Source organism: Bemisia tabaci, chromosome 1 (genome assembly GCF_918797505.1).
Source record: "Bemisia tabaci chromosome 1, PGI_BMITA_v3".
In the NCBI taxonomy this organism is placed as follows: Eukaryota; Metazoa; Arthropoda; class Insecta; order Hemiptera; family Aleyrodidae; genus Bemisia; species Bemisia tabaci.
This window is the reverse complement of record NC_092793.1, coordinates 21,739,831-21,759,212: the sequence shown is the minus strand read 5'-3', so window position 1 is coordinate 21,759,212 and position 19,382 is coordinate 21,739,831.

The following is a 19,382-nucleotide window of genomic DNA, read 5'->3' as shown; positions in this document are numbered from 1 at the left end:
AATCGCACGACTAAATGTCACTCTGTTGTCACTTTATATTTCGTAAAAAACTTTCTTTTAAAAATTAAAATAAATTAATGTTCGTTCTTTAAGCAGCTCCTCTCCTCTGCGAGGTTTACATTGTGATCAAGGGAGGTGTAAGGAAGCTCTTAAAATGCCATAATAAAGAGAAATTTTTTATCAATCTCAAGTGGTGTCAGCAGTATAACTGTGGAAATAAACCCTTGAGATGGACTACATTGATTTAACACTGCAAAGCGTACAACATTAAAAATAAAGAAGAATTATTTCGGAAGGAAACAATTCCTTGATTATGACAGTTTTACGGTAGGTGCTAACCTATCGTAAAATTTTGCAATATATTTTATTTCCTATTTTGTACTTTCTGTTGTGATGGATCATTTTAATCCATTTTAATGTCCATTCCCAGGCAGGTTTACAATTGGATGTTACTCGAGGTTCGTAATAATTGTAATTTTTATGGTCCTATTTTGAAGGTCTCCCTTAATAACACTGTGAACCATATGAGGTCTCCTATAAGGAAAGAATATTCTTATTGCTTAAGGAACCACTGCTACAAATATGATTATTAACCTAAGGTAACCTCACATTCGTCCTTTTAAATCACGCAAGTTTGGCCTGACCCCCATTCTTCCTTCCAAAGTTTTGAAAAATGATGGAAAACCCTGAATAATAAATGAAAAATTATTCTACTCAAAAAATATATGTTTCTTTAAAAGTTGTAGGCACTCGTCAGATAAGGCTTGTGACCCGGTAAGGCAAACCCGAAGCCTTTCTCATCCCTATCCCAAGTAGCTATAGTATTAAATATTTAAATGGCGTCAAAATAGCAATAATGTAGCGGATAAAAATAAACAACTCGCTGAAAATAGTGCAGTTTGCTTACATTCAACCGTCAAAGAAGGCATATCGACGGTGAAACTACCAAACCACGTATCTCGTTTGCGGTGTTTAAAAATCTACGCTCGCATTTTATTTTTTTGAAGTAGACCAAATCAATATCATTCCTTGAAATTTTCACAGAATTTTCTCCGCACGAAGAGGAAAAATCACAGAAATTTTCAAGACTGGACGTTAAGTAGTTTTTCATTTAAAAAATGAAGTATGACAGGAAGTCTGCGACGTCGCAAACCGAGATACGTGGTTTGGTAGTTTCACCGTCGATATTCTTTAATTAAAACCATTCTAAACTTTCCCTATTTTTTTCAGGGGTTTGCAAAAATGTGTCCTGTTAGATGCTACGTAGAGGAGATCTGCGTAGATACAAAGATCTGATTCCTAGACAACTGGCCGGAGTAGTGCTCCCTTTTGTATCCTGTCGCACGATCATTCAAATAAAGATATGGATAGTTTAAGCGAGTCAGTTCCTCTTTTATAGCTATTTCATATTTTGCATGGAAGAGTGAGGCTAGAGCTATATCTCTTCCTTATTCATTTCGTGACAGACCATATAGGAAAATAGCACAGAGAATGTGTCATCCTTCAATTTTTACTGATCTCTTCGAAAATGTATTCTAAATTTTTCTTGTGCGGTTCTGCTGGTTCGGCAAAAAGATACGTGGATCTGGGTGTTTTTGTAAATAATTTCATAACTATAAATCTTATATATCTCGTGCGACTCAAACACACTAACAGAAAAATAATCTTTAATTTTTAGGTTTGTTCAAAATTTATTCGCGCATTGCAAAATGAGCGAATAAATACACATTGTTCAATGAGAAATAATTTTGGATTTTTGAGCAATGATTTGCAGTTCCGACTTGAAATTCCGTTGAAGAGGTAGCAACCAAACACTATGAAATACTCAATGGGTTATAAGATTCCGTACTTTGATATTCCATCATCTTAAAAATTTTCTAATCGGACTTTGGTCTTTCCGTGACTCTCGCGTCCCAGATAGAACAAAATCACAACCAACGGTCAAGCCTTCCGTGGGTTTTTATAATATATACGCAGCAGTTTCTCCCAAATACACCTATTTCAATAGGCTGGTAAATTCCAATTATATAGGATCGAGTGTCGTGGACTCATATATTCCGGAAATCCCGGCGGTTGGACCTTGAGTGCGATGGTGCGTGAATACGACCCATCAACAAGTTCTCTCCAGACGTCATGTCACCTCTGCCGCATTTCAGTGTCAAAGATCTCGTTGAAGGGTTGACTATAATCGACCCTGCTCCCAGTATATGAATATGAACCGCCTCCTTCAATTGAGCCCTTTGTTGGGGGGCCTCATGGCAGAATCATACGAGTAATTTGTCATTTGGATGATAATTAAGGGAGGCCCTGATATGATTGGAGGGGAGAGGGGTAGGAGGAGACCAAGACCCACTGCCACCGAAACGATAGGGGAAGAAGCAGGTTGAAAGCAGTCTCGGGTGTTGTCGTTCAAAGAGTTAATCTCCATCCTTCCTCCCCCTTCTCCACAAAAAATACATTTTGCTGAAATTAAAAAGTATAACGGAAGAAACAAGGCTAGAACTTCACAACAAAATGCTCGAGACCTTTAGGTGTGGTTTCAACAATATCGTGAATTAGAGAGCAAACATTTTTGACTTCAAATAATTTTGATTTTTCGTCACTTTTTTTCGGTTTATCCCCCTTACATTTCTGCTTCTTCTTCTTATCCTCTTCTTCCTTATCCTCCTCCTCTTCCTTCCTGTCTCATTTGACTTGAGCGTGAGCTCTGTTTGTCCCCTATACCGTAGCAGGCACATACAAAATGGATGAAATTGATAAAATTATTCCCTTATTCCCTCTTTATTTTGACAAAATAAATCTACAAAAAAATAACGTGTCGTAAATAGGCACACTGACATGACGTGAGAGTAACCTCTATCGTTTGGTAAAAATGTTTTATTTGTACAAGTCCTGTTAGTCCCGTGTTAGATTGCCATTTCATGATGATACCACTATTCGAACATAGGGGAGCTTGTATTGCCTACACTAAAAATTGAAGGCAAAGAGATAAGGCGTCAAAGTGACCTCTTTCTTATCTGGCAGAAAATAATTTTTTAATGTGCTCCGAGTGAACGCGCATTTTTACGATGACTTCATTTTATCTTTCTCACTCTCATTTTTCTTCCTCTTTTCTTCGTCTGTTTCCTCTTTATTCTCTGTATTTCTTCTCTTTATTTCATATTTTCCTTCTTCTCTCTCTCTCTTATCCTCATCTTCTCTCGTTATCTCTTATTCTTCTCGTACTTCTTTTTCCCTTATCTTCTTCCTCCCTTCATTCTCCCTCCTCTTTGAAAGAATTCTTACTGCAGGGATGCAATCTGACCCGCGTAACAAAATGTTCATCGTTCGGTCAGGAAAAAAAAATATCCTCTCATACTGATTTAATATTTACCCAATGATTTCAGCGCGAAATTTATACCTAGTATGGCAACCAAAATCCAAAATATTTGGGAGCTCAATGATAAAAATTAAGAGATAAAACTTAAATGGTAAAATTCAGTAAAAGTTCAAATTTTTAAGCATATATTTGACTCAAAATTATGCATAAGCATTATACACGCGTTCAAAATAAATAACTTGACCATGATCTACTGTGATTTCTGAAGACGTCAGAGCAATATAAGCCCTTAATTACGGGTACTCAATTTTGTACTTTCTATCTAAGGGCATAACGTTTTCTATATACTCACTAAATAAATCAAATTGTAATTTTTCTTGTGTGCATGTTTTACGCTTCTTATAGTTGATGTTCTGCTCCCGAAGCTTTTTGATTTAAGGTATGTCCATTGTTTGTGCCCAGTGCCTGGGAGTCCGGAGCTTTTTTAAAATACTACCTAGCACAGTGTTGCCAAATACAGCAGAACCGACAAAGTTTCACTTTGGAATGGACAGAAAATGATCGAATCTAGCAACACACGGCAATTAAGCCGCCATAAATGTCAATCCGGCATTTAAACGGGCTGTGAGAAGGCCGATTTGATTTTTATTGGCGCTTTAAAATGAATAAAAGAGGGAGGCTCGTAAAACACCCCACACGGAGGAACAAAAAACCTCCCAAAATTTGTCGGGGCCTTCGCGAGTGGCCGAATTTTTGCGACAAGATAAAATGGCTGTTTCAACACGAAATATTATGTCAGGAGTTCTTTCGGCCATGCCAAAATTAGATTCCCATCCGTGCACCTCCACTCCAACCATAAAATGTTTACGGTCTTTATTCGAGTCGTAATTTAATTTAATTTTTTCCCAAAGCCTCTAATTGTGGACAGCTCTTTATTTATTTTATTTATTTTTTTCTACCTCTTATTCTTGTTTTATTTTTCTTGACCGGAGCTCCGGGAAAAAGAGCTTATTTAACGAGGTATCATTTCGTGAGATTAGATTATGGAGCCATGAAGGAATCGATTATTTTATGTTCAACGAGTAGCAGTTTCATTTCGTGATTCTTGTCTCGTTTCAGACCGTACAATATACGACCTATCATTTAGCAAGTCAGCAAAATTTGAAATTCCAATTTTTGCAGTTTAATGCGAAACTCACCAAGATTTACATGCATTCCATAAAGCCTCCTCAATTTTTCAGGGACATTGATTAAACTAATATCCTTAATGGAATTTTTCTATTTAGGTTTTCTTTCTTACTGGTTTTCATTACGATTTCTGACTATTCTGTATTTTGGTTGTCAAAATATTTGTTTGTTTACCTTTCGTGCTTGAATCATGGGTCTGTTGCGCACAAGAGGTATACAGCCAATTGAGTAACTTTTGTAAGAGTAAATTCACTCAAAAATCACGTTGAGCATATAAAAAAAAGTTTGAAATCCGCTCCTTAGAGTGCAATCTCTGTAGTTTGTAACACGCTTTTTCAAGTATCCCGCATCTGCTAGCAATTTTTCTCAGTCACTGCCGACCAGGTTTGCACAGGCAGGGGAGTAAGAAAGAACTCCCCAAAGTAAAAAAAAAAACGATTAACTGACTTTCTCTATCGTATGATTTCATTTGTTTTCAAGCGCTTGATTCCTTTTTCTTTGTTTATTTTGCAAAAACAAAAGCTTTGAATCCATCGAAATCTTTCCGCAAGGAGCGTTTAGAACAGTTTCCAAGATTGTTAGTTTATTTAGGTTTGGTCTTTCTTCGGTCAAACCTGACTACCAGTCACCAGCTGCCCGCATACGCGGTTTGAAAAAGCGTAATACTTTAACGCTATATCAGTTTGCCTTCAAGTTCTATTGCAGGCAATACGAGCTCCTACCAGGTCGAATAGTTGTATTATCATGAAATGGCATGCTCACTCGGCCACGCACAAATAAGAGAGCGCTTTCCCAAACGGGAAGAGATTACTTCAACGTGACATCAGTTTGCCTTCAATTTTTAGTGTAGGCAACACGAGCTCCCTCGTGCTCGAATAGAGGTATCATTGCCCATGTAACGGTGAAACGGTTTCTGTCGGTAAATTCGTTAAAAGCACGATAACATGGGAGAAGGATGAAGAGAGAATGGAGAAGAAGAAGTAGAAGAAGAAAGAGAGAAAGGAGAAGAAAGGAAAGACAGAGAAAAGAGAGAGAAGGAGAAAAGAGAAAATTAAATTATTTTTAAAATAAACTTCGATCTTCTGTTGACCTTCAAAATCAAAAACCGTTTAATTTTTGAACCTATTCTAAAATAGAGAGAACCGTTTCATCCCTTTATCAGGAAAGGACATCGCCCTCATCCTGGACCTTCCCGTTTTTCAACGTATCATATTCAGACTTGGAGATGAGATCTGAAATACGAACGTGAAGCAGAATTTTAAATAGAGCTGGTAAAACCCCTGCCGAAAATTACGATGGGTTATCGCTCTCATGGAAAATTTATGACCGTCATGGAGAAATGGTCAGCGGACGAATAGAAAGGATACATACGTGGGACGTGGGGATGAAAACAATACATGAAAGCCGAATGAAAGAGCCACGAAATCCGACGAAGGCTAGCCGAATGATGTCACTAAATCACAAATTATAGGTTAATTTACAAGGGGAAGTTGTAGGATTTGGCATCGTTGCGGCTAGACCCCGCGAATGAATAATATGAATTTTATCGCCCAGTGTGGGGCCCTAATGGAGACTCGTCAAAAAGTTTTCAAATATAATCGCCGCAGCGGGGGTTTCGTACTGACCCCGCGCCGTTATTTATCTTCCGTGCGCATTGTCTCTCCTCCCCCTCCTACCCTCAAAGTAGGGGTGCGGGCGCGAGGGGTGAGGGGCGTTCCTCAAAGAGTTATGCATTATTTTCAGTATAAATATGTTCCGTTTTATGTTTTCATTTCCGAAGTGTCCGGCGCAAGTCGACGCGACGCAGCCCCATTTGTCAGGTCCACGCTTACATCGTCGGCCACGCGTCATTTTTCATTTCGGGGTGCTTTCCGTACTCAATTTCTCCGAATGAGGTCAGGCGGTATACCTTCATACGGGGGTTCTCTATTCTGTCGTGCTAAAGAAAAAAACACTGCATGAACATGCGAATGTTGTCAAATTCGCTTGAATAAAATATTTATTTCCGACGCAATACACGAATATTTCTCAAATATTTTAGATTAAATTGCGTCTTTTCTCCGAGACATTCAAGAGATCCCCTTTAATGGTTGGATATCTTACTGACCCCCCGGACATCGTTTGATGATGTTTAGTTCCACCCGTAATGAAATTATAATTTGATAACATCTGATTTAGTTTTACATGAACAATCTTGGCGTTTGGTTGCCTCAAATAATTATCACGGAAGATAGGAACGACCCATTCGCAGCTGATTTTGGCGCCAGCCAAAAAATATGACCGAATCAACCAAATTCCTGGTAAAGTCCGTCATTTTTTAGGTCATCTGCTCTAATAGCATGGCAAATTCAACCACACTTCTTCATTAACGTCAAAATCAGCTCTCACTGTGGTTTGTTAAATCCAGTGGTGTATCTCACTAAGTGAGGGTCCACCTGCAGACTGCATGTCTTGGCCCCCCTCAATGCTCTCGCCCCCGACCCGACTAAGGGATTTTTAAAACACTATTTTAAAATCCCAGCAGGTGACTGTTCCCCTTAGAGCCGTGATCAACCCCCCTCCCCCGCATCGCGGTCCCAACATTTACGGCACTGATTAAATCTACAATTTTTTTTTCTTTTTTCGTGATATGCCCAATGTTTTTCGGCTCAAATAGTGGAGGAATACCCCAAAAGGGCAACTATGCCTAGGGCGAGTTTAACCGCTGTTTCCAAATCGAATGAAACATTCTTTTTTACGATCTCACCGAAGCCCAGCTGGCAGCGAGGGGGACTTTTTCGAAGGGGCAGGGGTTCGTTCGAGTCGGCCAATTCGTATTCTGCGCGCGAGGATTCGCAACAAACGATGTGTCGGCAACTCGTCCCTCACGGAAGCATCGCGCGTCGCGCCGGCCGAGCTGGTCGCTCTTTATTATTCCGCAATACCGAAACACGGACGTTCGAATTGAAAACTCATTTTTAGCTCTCGCCGTACCGAGTTACGGAGCGAGTGACACTACAGTCAGCATCGGTGCATCCGTAGTAAACAATAGTCGTCTTATTCGATCGAAAAAATGATTCATCATTTAAATGTGGTTCCATGGCACTTTAAAGTGCAATTTAATTGTAATATATTCACTTCGGACGCACCTTTAAAGTTAACCCAGACAACTTTACACGGAAAAAAATTACTTTTTTCGTGATACTTATCACAACCCCAACTGTACTCCTGGCTGATTTTGGCGCCAGATATTAGAATTGTTGCAAAGGCCAGAGGTCTGGTTAAGTCAGCTGAAAGTGTCGTTGGGTCAACCATACTCCTAGCTGGTGCCCTCATAGTCAGCGTAAGTGTGGTTGGATTAACTGTACTGATGGCTGGTGTCTTCACACTTCTAGCCAGTGCAACTACTCTTATGGTTGGCGCCAAAATTAATCGGAAGTATAATTGAGATTGCGATATTTTGTTCAGGGTAAAAATAGTTTTTTCACTGTCCGTAGGTCTATGATACTATACACGAAAGTCACCTAGGGTGAAATAATTTAAATTTCAAACAAACTTCACGAGAAAAAATAATATTTGCACCACGATAGTATTTTTAAGGGCCATTAATCGATATCCGAATGGTTACCTCTTCGACGTAAGGGCGTACCTCAATTATCACACGAGCCCTGTTTTACATATAAATTCACTCATTCGGGAGCTCATTCGGACATTGAGATAGGCTCTTACTTCAGAGGGGCGGCGAGCTGTGGTCTCCGTCATCTAATGAAGTTTCTTCAACCAGGAAAAGGGAGCTCTAGTGTTCCTCGGATGCAGGAAGGCCCCACGGCTGCGCTACAGTTTCGCACAGTTTCGGTTTCGCACAAATTTTGTCAGTGCACAATCTTGCAACGTCTCAACGCAGATCAGATTTAAGGGTGGATTTCTGTAGATTTTCATTTTGGGAATTTTTTTTCCTTCAAAAAAAATTTTACAGTAGGTAATCCACAAAGCATTTTTTAGAAGTAGTATACTATGTAGAATCATATTTAAGTGGAGGGGTCAACTTCTGTAGGGCCAATTTTTTTTTTTTTGCTTGTAAGTGAACGAAAAAAGTCTACTTTGTCAACTCCAGCCAGTCTCATTTCACATCCTGTATTTAGTACTTGCAAGGCTTCTTTCCTTCAACTTAAGGTTTTTTATTGCTTTTTCAAGTAAGAGAAGTCAAGTGAATAAAAAAATGATGAGGATAATACTTTAAAATGACTTACAAATGGTCATTTTTGGAATTTCAGTACGGAAAAGGCTTAATATTCTGAAAAACACACTTTGATTTTAATCCTCCTAAGAAAAAAAACCAATCGAAGATACTGAAAATGCATTAAAACTCTCAATGATACCCTTAATTAAACTAATCTTCTCATAAAGCCGATTTGATTCTTAAAAAAATAGTCTTTACAGCCGTTTTTTCACCGATGGCCGGAGTTGACAGGTAGTACGGAGTTGACATAGATGAAATTACAAAACGAAGTTATTTGAAAAAATAACGAATATTTAACTAAAGACTAAAATCTAATGAACTGGAACAAACAATTGAACAAAAATATTACACGAATGTCAAATAAAGCTCAGTTTTACGACGTTAAACGTCATTGGGCCGAGTCGACAAGGTCGGAGTTGACATAGACGAAATTACAAAACAAAGTTATTTGAAAAAATAACGAATGTTTAACTAAAGACTGAAATCTAATGAACTGGAACAAACAATTGAGCAAAAATATTACACGAATGTCAAATAAAGCTCAGTTTTACAACGTTAAACGCCATTGGGCCGGAATCGATAAGGTCGGAGTTGACAGAAATGAAATTACAAAAGAAAGTTATTTGAAAAAATAACAAATATTTTACTAAAGACTGAACTCTAATGAACTGGGACAAATAATTGAACAAAAATATTACACGAATGTCAAATAAGAGCTATGTTTTACAATGTTAAACGTCATTGGGCCGGAGTTGACATAGGTGAAATTATAAGACAAAGTTTTTTGAAAAAATAACGAATATTTAACTAAAGACTGAAATCTAATGAACTGGAACAAACAATTGAACAAAAATATTACACGAATGTCGAATAAAGTTCAGCTTAATAACGTTAAACGTCATTGGGCCGGAGTTGACAAGGTCGGAGTTGACGCGGCCGGAGTTGACATTTGAGTGTTTTTCGCGGGAAAGAAAGTGTCCACGATGCAGAATACAAACAAAACCGATTGTTTTGAGGTTCGATCGTGCAGGTACATCATATACTGAATTATATCACTGGCGCCACTTCCCCAGTATGAAATTTTAACATAAATGGAGTTGACAGTTTCAAATTACCATTTTTAGAAATCCAAATATTTGATGCAGAAAAGGTTTACTTATGTTTATCAAAGCAGTGTTTCCGATAGCCCGGGACCTCCAACTCTTGAAAAAACACCATCACGATGGCTACCCTGCGCGCGCACTATCAGCTATTTGCTCCGGAATGCGCGAAAATAGCTCCGCCGGAGTTGACACCAAAGCTAGCGACACAACTTTCTATGTATGGTGCACGTTCCCCTGACTTTTAAATAGTTTTCTAACAATTTTTCAGTAGACCCCATCTATTCAACAATTTAAATAAAGCATCAAAATTGTGCAGGACTCCGCCAAAAAGTCAGCAGAACAGTTCTTGTGTTCGAATTTAGCCTGGCGACATTAGCCGGAGTTGACATTTGCACTATTAAAAAAATTCCCGAAAGTATGCTTCGGCATTTAAAGTAGATTTAACAATTTTTTAAGATTGCCAAGACCTACCGAAGTGTAAAAAAAAATAAGTTAGACATATTCCGTAGATTACCGCCTCGAAATCATCCGGCGACAGCAAAATGAAAATCTACAGAAATCCACCCTTAAAATCTTCTGCCGCAGCATCTTCGATGACGTCTGTATGTTTTTAGTCCAATTATTTTTAGTAGTGGTTTTTAGTACTGGGATTTTAACCGAAAGTGTTCCTAGTTTTTTATGTAGTTGTAAGTGTTTTAAAATAAGTAATAATTTTACGATAGTTAAAAATAACCGCGGCAAAGACAGCATCTCTTACGAAGGCTTTAAGTATTACAATTTTCGCCCTCAAAATTCCAGTATTCCTCTCTCATTTATTTTGTGTAGAATCGTAATATTTTTCGAATTATTTGACCGTGAAAAGTAGAGGTTCTTCAATGTTGCTCCATAGTGCACTAAAATATAGTAATGCTTACCTTACAGAATCAAAAGTGTGCGAAAGTGATAAACTGCCAGGCCCCACACCCATGGCTCGTGAAGTGACCGTTTTATGAAATATAGCGCGTTTAGGCCATGCTGCGGTGGCTAGTGACGCGATGGCACAATCAGGGCCAGAATCAGCTAATCAGGAGATCAGCGATCACGCTGCGAGTACAAGGAGTTCCAGCATCAGATCCTTCTCACGAAACTGGTTGCCAGCGAGAGCAGATATCGCTCATTTCGCCTACCAGGTGGATGGAAGGCTGCAGATTTTTCTTAAGAAATCTGGCAATATTATCCTGTGCTCACCTGGTTGGAGCAGTTGATAGACTTAATGGTGTGTCTATCTATCGACGACGATAGATTGAGTGCAAAAACGTTGTTGCAACGACGATAAAAATTCCAGATTAAACGACGGATCGCTATATTCAATCGCAACAAAATTCAAACGGCTCTTAGTATTGAAAATAAAAAATTGCTTTTTGTGGAGGAAAATTAAAGTAAAAAAGAGATCGCTGCTCAAAAGTAAATATGGTGTAAATTACGGATAATAATGGTGAACATCCTAAGGTGTTTGGGTCCTTCTCATGATAAAGGATGCAGCTACCTCATTCTGACAAGTACAACCAGTGTTTTGCAAGATTCAACGATCAGCCTGATTATACCGTACATTGTAAGATCTCCATCAATGGTTTATTTTTTAAGCAGAAAACCAAGGAACGTTCTCCTATATATGAACTTCCGCAAAAAAATGATTTTTAATCCGGGTGAAGTTTAAAAGAAGTTCTGAAGAATTAGGTTGTTTTCTTCTTGAATGAAAAAAATAAACATAAGTGACGTCACATAAGCCCGATTCCATTCATATCGTTCGAGCCACTAAATATTGTTAGGCTAGTCCTCACTTTTTTCCATGTTTTAAACTGCCCGAGTAACCTTGTGATATAAGCTGATATATTGAAAGTGTGATCAGGATTGAATATTGGAACGTTCGCAAACTCCGACAACAGTGGGTAACATGATGTAGGTTCGGATCTGATTCCCAAAGCTTCTGTTTGGGATGTCTATCGAAAGAAGCAAATAATCCAACTGGGTAGAGATGACAGACCGCCGTAGTCGAAGTTGCCTGTCGGGGACTCCGCCACAAGCCGCGTTATGCTAATGTACGTTAACCACATTATGTGTACACATCATGAGTATGTTTTACTTGCATGATGATAACCACGAGTAGCGAGCTGTAACGCCAACCAGTGGCCAGTGCTGACGCTGAGCGTCGAGTCGCACGGTGGATTGAGTCGATAGGAGAGGTCGGACATTAATTGTTCACTAATACTGTAAATTTTCATGTTTATTTCGTCAAATTTTAATTTTCAAGGGGCGGTTTAAAGGAAAATTTAACAAGAAAGCCAATGGAACCACATTTAAAATCTCAACGGGTTGTATTGACGGAATTATAAGCTTTTAAAATTTTCCAATTTTGTCCAAATTCTACCATTCATTTGTTCTATTGTGCGTTGGCAGCACCATTGTCGGGCTCTAGTTTTGGAAGAAAAAAATTTACACCATTCGTGTGGGAGTGTTCATGAATTAACCTATCGGGAAAACAAATGGGTATGGCACAAATATTGAATCTAAAATGAAGTAGGAATAGTGATTTTTTAATGCAAAATTTATTCCACTGAATTATTGAATCGTTAAAATTTAATGAATACTCAAACACCGCCCCCCCCCCCCCGCCCCCCCTACTTCCTCTCGACGTGCCAGGTAATTCTTGTAAGGTCCCTATAAGACCTATCTCTATGAACGTCTTTTAACCACTTTTGCAGAGGTAGACACTTGTAATTTAACAATTGGGTGACATTGCGGACACAATTTTCAGACCTTTTTTGGTAACGGAAGTGGCTTTTGAACAAAACCAACGAATACCTTAGTTTTTCTTCTCAAATGTTGTATTTTAGAAATGATGAAGTCAAACTTCTATTCTTTGGATGAGTTTCTTTCTTGATTTCTTAAGGATGGATAGATATTCAAGTTCATCAACCGTTGTCGACGAATTCGATTTGACCACTTGGAGGGATCCTCACTAGTCACAACTATTCCAGTTACGTACCTACGGCTGAACAACTTTATTCGGAAAATTTCTTCTACCTAGAGAGATATATTATAAAGGTGAGCAATGATCGTAGTAGCGGACGAACACATGCGCTTGGACTTCCAAGCCCGCATAGTTCACTGTCAGTGACATGACACCTTCATCAATGTTGCCAATGCTCGACTGTAATGTGAATTTTTATGGTTGTTTTTTCACGGGACAATAAGCAAATTCCAGTTTTGAGTGAGCAATATTCAGGTTAGCCGGCCAGGTTGGCCTAGTGGTCAGCGCGTCTGACTCTAGGCCAATAGGCCCGGGTTCGAATCCCGGTGGTGGCGACAAATTTTCATGGAACTGACGAGTGGATCTGCAGAAACAGATTCCTCTCGGCCTTAATCCCTGAAAATTTGAAAGCCTGGAGCATGGATGTGCCTAAATCCCATGATGTTTAAGGACAATAAATACTGTCTATCGATGGCTGTAGGTTCCAACGGAATATAAGCCACTAAACCAGCAAAAAAAAAAAAAAAAAAAAAAAAAAAAAAAATATTCAGGTTAAGATACCTAGAGGTGTTTATTTACTTAACCCAGTTTTATCAGATGCAACACGCATTACACCCATCAAAAAAGTGATGTCAAAATTTTGACACCTCCCATTTTATACCAGGTGACCAGGAACATCAGTGGCGAGGAGTGGATTATCGGGTATCGATTGTGTCCCCTTTGAAGTCATGGCATAGAATCGATTTTTAAGGTGTTCCTCGCGAACACCCCAATACTCGATCCTTTTCAACTATAGCAACTCGATCTACAGCAAAGCACAACGCGCCAATGGGGAGGTTCATCGAAAATTTACACCTTTATGGTGAGCTCAAAACTGTGTGCGTTATTACCATTATTAAATTTTGTGCCTTCGCTTCTTTCTTGCACGGATGGAAAAATGGATTGCAATATCTCCTCTGTGAATTGACGCAGTTTCTCGCAAATCTTGACTCGAAGCAAAATATCACCCCGCAGGAAATTGATTTTTTTTTTTTTTTAAAAAAAAAAAAAAAACTTGTTATGAATAAGCACGAAATTTTGCATACGCTGAGCTTGCAAAGAAAGTGACAAAAAATGATGATCTTTCAGTTTTACAGCTTCGAGAAAGTAGCAGGAGTTGGCGAGCTGTCAGATCTTCGAGCAGCTTTTGATCAGTTGAGAACAAAAAACATACAACAAAAAAAGTCACTGAGGAAAGCCATGTTGCCAAGTGAGAACAAAAGTAATCGATGCGAGTATCCATTGACTCCTTCGTCTCTTCATGTAGGGCTCGGTATATACTTAATTTTTTTTTATTTGGTCCGACATGTAAATGGCTAAGTCTCTGAGAATACATTCCAACCTGTACATAGTGTTTTTCCCAACCAACAAAACTACACTATGACACACTACAACACAGATATAACACTAATATAAATATAACACTAAATATAACACAATACACTATAACACAGACTATGTGAATCGGGTCCGCGTGCGCAACAGCTCTTTTCAGCATATTTTGCAAGTCTGCCACAAAAAAACGGGCGCTAAGTATTGTTTCGTTTTTGCTTTTACTATACACAATTCAAGAAAATCGGTCAAAATAAGGGAGCCGATCGGCAATTTAAACAATTAATTTTGATATTTTTGATGCCATTTTGTTGCTTTTCTTGCCCAGAAGCCCTGAACGTACATATTTATGTTTCTTTTAAATATCGGACGACAAGGTCGAATGAGAATGTCAGTGGTCAATAGAGTCTTGTTATTACATGATCTTTATATGATACTAATAGATCTATAGGTTATTGGTCAGTGATAGATTTCTGATGATGTAAAAAAAGGGTAAACTTCTAAATATGGGACCGACAAATGGGCTGAATTCTATTACTGTTACTGAGCTCATAGGCTTTTAAAAATCTAATTTCTTAAAACTTGACAAACTAGGGAATTTGTGTCACGAATATATTACTTGAATTATGACAGAACCATCTCAATTAACGCCGAGTTTGAGAAAAGCGCCTCGGGCGTCATGCCGTGATGTTATTTCAGGATTTTTTCAACATATTTTTTTACTTCGATCTTAAATGCTGTCCAGACGGTATTATGTAAACCAAGGAATTGACCCCTTATCGAGTCTCTGGTAAACGCTAAAATGATGTGTGACATGATTGGTATTTGGCGATTGATCTGCTCAATTTCTTGTTACACCGCATTGTCAGATCGAACAAAACTGTGGTATTTATTACTTCCATTTTCAGAATGTTGTCTTAAAAATTAAATTTTTTGTTTTCCTGAGCTAACCTGGACGAGGAGGTCAATAGTTGAGTCAAGACCACGGATAAAGCACATTACGAAATCAAACCTAAAATTTTTCGTCAACTGCATAAAATGCATTTAACAGAAACCGTAATTTTTAGAATCGGATTTTTTTACTTTCTTCAGTACCGCACTCGTAATGCAACGGATCTGCGACTCCCTAAAAAGATTACGTAACGCTCCATTTGACTCCCTGTCCCTAAAATTGGTGTTTTGTGATGAATTTTGGATGAAACAGAGAGACCCTGCGTCGATTTACCATCATACTCTCTCAGCATTTAATAACGCAGCCATGAGTATGGATACCCCGCTCCCCTGTAACGCATCCGCAATGAAAGCTCAGCCCTCCTCCCCCCTGGGAGGGGGGGAAGCATTGCGTATTCTATGAACTGCCTTCAAATACTATTCGCATCATTGAAATAAATCAGAGAGAACTAAGTCTATATCAAAAGCGTTGTTTTGAACGCCCATGCATTTAAAATGAAGCCACATATGAAAAGTTTTTCACTTTAATTAGTGCAAGTATACATATACGGGTTTAATTTAGTTATTCAGATTTGCTCACTTCAGAAAACCGTTACGGTAGTGTGCAGCAAATACTGGGCCATTTATCGATGAATTTTTATTCGGTCTGCACTGTTTTTGTTGTCATTGCTTTCCGCTGATTTTTTTGTCACAAAGTCTGACTTTTCCTTCAACTCTTTTTGTTGTAATCCTTATTTTTAGCTGTGAAACGTTGTTGAAGCATTTAAAATTTCAAGGCGACACAGAGGGAACCATCGATCATACGTTTTTTGCTCAAATTTGAGTAAAAACGAATATAATTTTCAAGGTCGGAGATTATCTTCGACTGGTATTAGAGGAAATAAATTAAACTGAATGAAAGCTGCGGGGTAAATACTCTGCCGTTTGGTTGTCATTGTCAGTTAGCGATTACGAAAATGTTCTAGAAAATAAGGCAGCAGCAATTTTAAGCACGAGCTTAACACAAGCAATAAGGTGAGATTAAAATGATAGAAAATTCTAAACTGAGAGATGTTGAGCGTTTATCAGGTTTGTATGATGTATTTATGTTTAAAAGACTCAAGCTATATGCAAGAGCATCTGAAACAACATGTTACGGTTAACTTTGCTACCTTGCCAAGGAAAACCCCCATAAAAGTCTTTGTACGTTGCGATATTGTATGTACCTTTGATAAAATGCAGATTCACTGGAAAAAATTGTGAATATTTTTTCTCCGGTTTTTTAACAACTAAGGGATATGCCCCTGATCGCCCCGTGGTCCAACCCTCAGAGGCGCTTCGTGCGTCTGTGCTGCTCAGATTTTATGCTTTATGTGTTACTCTTATAATTTTATATGATGAAGTAAGATTTTTTTTCATTGTTTGATCTGAGGTATCTGAAAATGTGTTACTCTTATAATAATTTTATATCATGAAGTAAGATTTTTTGTCCTAATCTGATCTGAGGTATCTGAAAATGTAATTGAAAAATATTCAAAACCTCTTTCCAAAGAACCTCTTTATCGGAGGAGACTTCGGAACATACGAAATTTTGAGGATCGTTTTTCTACAAAATTGTAGCAATTTTACTTTTCGCTAGGTTCATATGGAGAGAATATAGTGTCCACAGCCTGGTAGACCCACACATGCTGATTATTTTGACGAATCAGGAAATAAATTAATGAGCTGACGTTCCTCCTCACCGATTTGGAGCAGATGGCACCGCCGCGCATTCAGGAGTTGGATGATTTCTGTCGAACGGTGTTCGCAAGTCGCAAAAATGATGCTGAAAATATTTCGTTTCATTGAAATAAATCAACTCCACTTTTTGTTCGCGACTGGATACTGGTCCCTTAATGTCGAGGCTATTGGATTAAACGCTGCCAAATTTCGGTGTCATTATGATTAAATCGTTTATTTTTTCGGTGCTTCAATTCAAAACAATTGACGATGAATAATCGAGTCATTCGTCAACATCATAGAGAGAGACACGACGTATTCATTCAATAATAACAGCAATGTCGTTCTTGCAAGATCCTCGAAACCTCATCTTTTGTTCATCTGTGACGGGCACAAGAATATTCTCGAAATTAAATAATTCATTCCCCGTCTTCCTTTCATGTATACTCGGTGTACCTGAGCAACATCACGGTGAATAAAGAGGTAAAAAACCACCATTACATATTATCTCAGCATTTAGAGGAATAGCGGAAGGTGCTTACACACGGTGTGAAAAATAATGATATTACGTTCCCAAATTGAGGATAAGTCGAGTCAAATGACTTGTAGATACACTGGGAAAAAAACACATTGGATCTTGAGTCCAGACTCTTAAAAACATTGACAAGAAAAAATAATCTTGATTCAATCGGATTTTTGCTTGAATCAAAACGAAATCCGATAAAATTAAGAGGCTTGGTTCTTGATTTAAGCTAGATTCTGATTGAATCAAGAGTACCTTTTCTTGTCGATGTTTTAAGAGTCTGGACTCCAGATACAATGTGTTTTTTTCCAGTCTAAAGCCAAATAAAACGCTAGCTTAGAGCCAATTGAATTCACTTACATTAAATTTGTACCTAGCGAAATATATTCAAATCAGGGACTGTATGTCGGTCTTGAGTATAGAGTCAAAGTTGATCTTCAGTATAGGAACTGCACATTATTCTTTGTAAAACTTCAACTGCATGCTTTGTGATTATATTCGTTTTAAATAATTAATTTTATTACATTTGGAGATGAGGCATAGTATATATTGTCTTAAAAAGTGTCAAGCACTATGATTTCCATGTTTTAATCGTACTTCCGACGAGATGAAGTGAATGAGGACATATTTGGTAGAAAGACCAATAAGACTTTGAATGTAGTTAGACTGTACAATTATTTCAAATACGATTTGCAGAAAAATGAATTATTTCACAGAAAAATAAGGATAGGCAATCTAAAGATCATTTTGAGGCTGGGTTTGGTAATCCAAAAGCACTGCTCCACAAGCACCAGGCAACACCCTTGTAACGTTTGAACACATTGAGATAGATATTTGAAATTTTATGAGTGTCCCTGAGTAAAAGAGAACGACTTTTGGAGACCCCAAAGTTTTAAAGGGACCAACGTGAGAAGGGACAAGAACTTAAGGGATTTCAGGGGTGGTGCGGATTTTTTGGATCACTCTGTATGTAAAGGGCTACGTTGTACAATCTTCGCACCATTGCAAGCTTTCTCAATCCTGTTTACCGGAAATTCCCTGAAGTGATGTCATCATACTTGACCTCTCAATGAGAAAAAAGTGGAGAACATGGCAAAAAGATACAGAGACAGGCAAAATGCATTTTACTAATGACGTCAGGCTCAAAGTGAAGAAGCAATAATAAACCATTTTATTAGAAATCGGAACTAGTGAGAGAGAGAGGGGGGATATGTAAGCATCGTCAATTCGAATCAATCCTGCCGGAGTTTGTCTACACTGTATTCAAGACACAGAACCGATGAGAACTGGTCAATTTTCTCAGCGTAAACAGCGCAAATTAATAAGCTCTATCTATCCGTCCGCTCGAGGCACGAAATGTCAGGAGAACTATCTCCATAAAACATACAAAATATAGCCGAGGTAATAAAATTTGATTTTTTTCCCTCTTTTTCTTTTATTTTGAATAATGCGCTGCGGTCTGTCAAAATGCCAACATTTTAATACAATCCGCGCATTGGCGCATTTCCCCGCCAGTTATTTTCCTTATTCTTGTGCATTTTTACCTCGACTCCCCATAATGACGTTTATTTTATTCATTTCTTCCTCAAATTGGTTCAATAAATTGACGGGGCACTTTAGACCCGGAGTCGAGAACGCGCAAATTCCGCATAAAACATCATTCCCACGGATACTCAGCGCCTTCAACATTATTCTAAAGGGTAACCTGCGAAACAATGTAAAAGCGGAGCTGTAGCGAGGATTGAAAAAGAGGAGAGAAACACATTTTCCCTTCTTCACTGTATTATTTATTAAGTAGTGTGCGTTGTTTTCATTTTTACCTAAGGATCATAGTACTACATGCAGTTGTCCTTCACTTAAATGAGGAATGATAAAATGAAGAAAGCAATTTCGGTAAAGTACCTAGAAAAAACCGATTCAGGATGTTGTAGACCTTTAACAAATAAATGGCATGCAACACCTGATGTTCATTATATTTTTTGAAATTAGGGTGGCTTTTT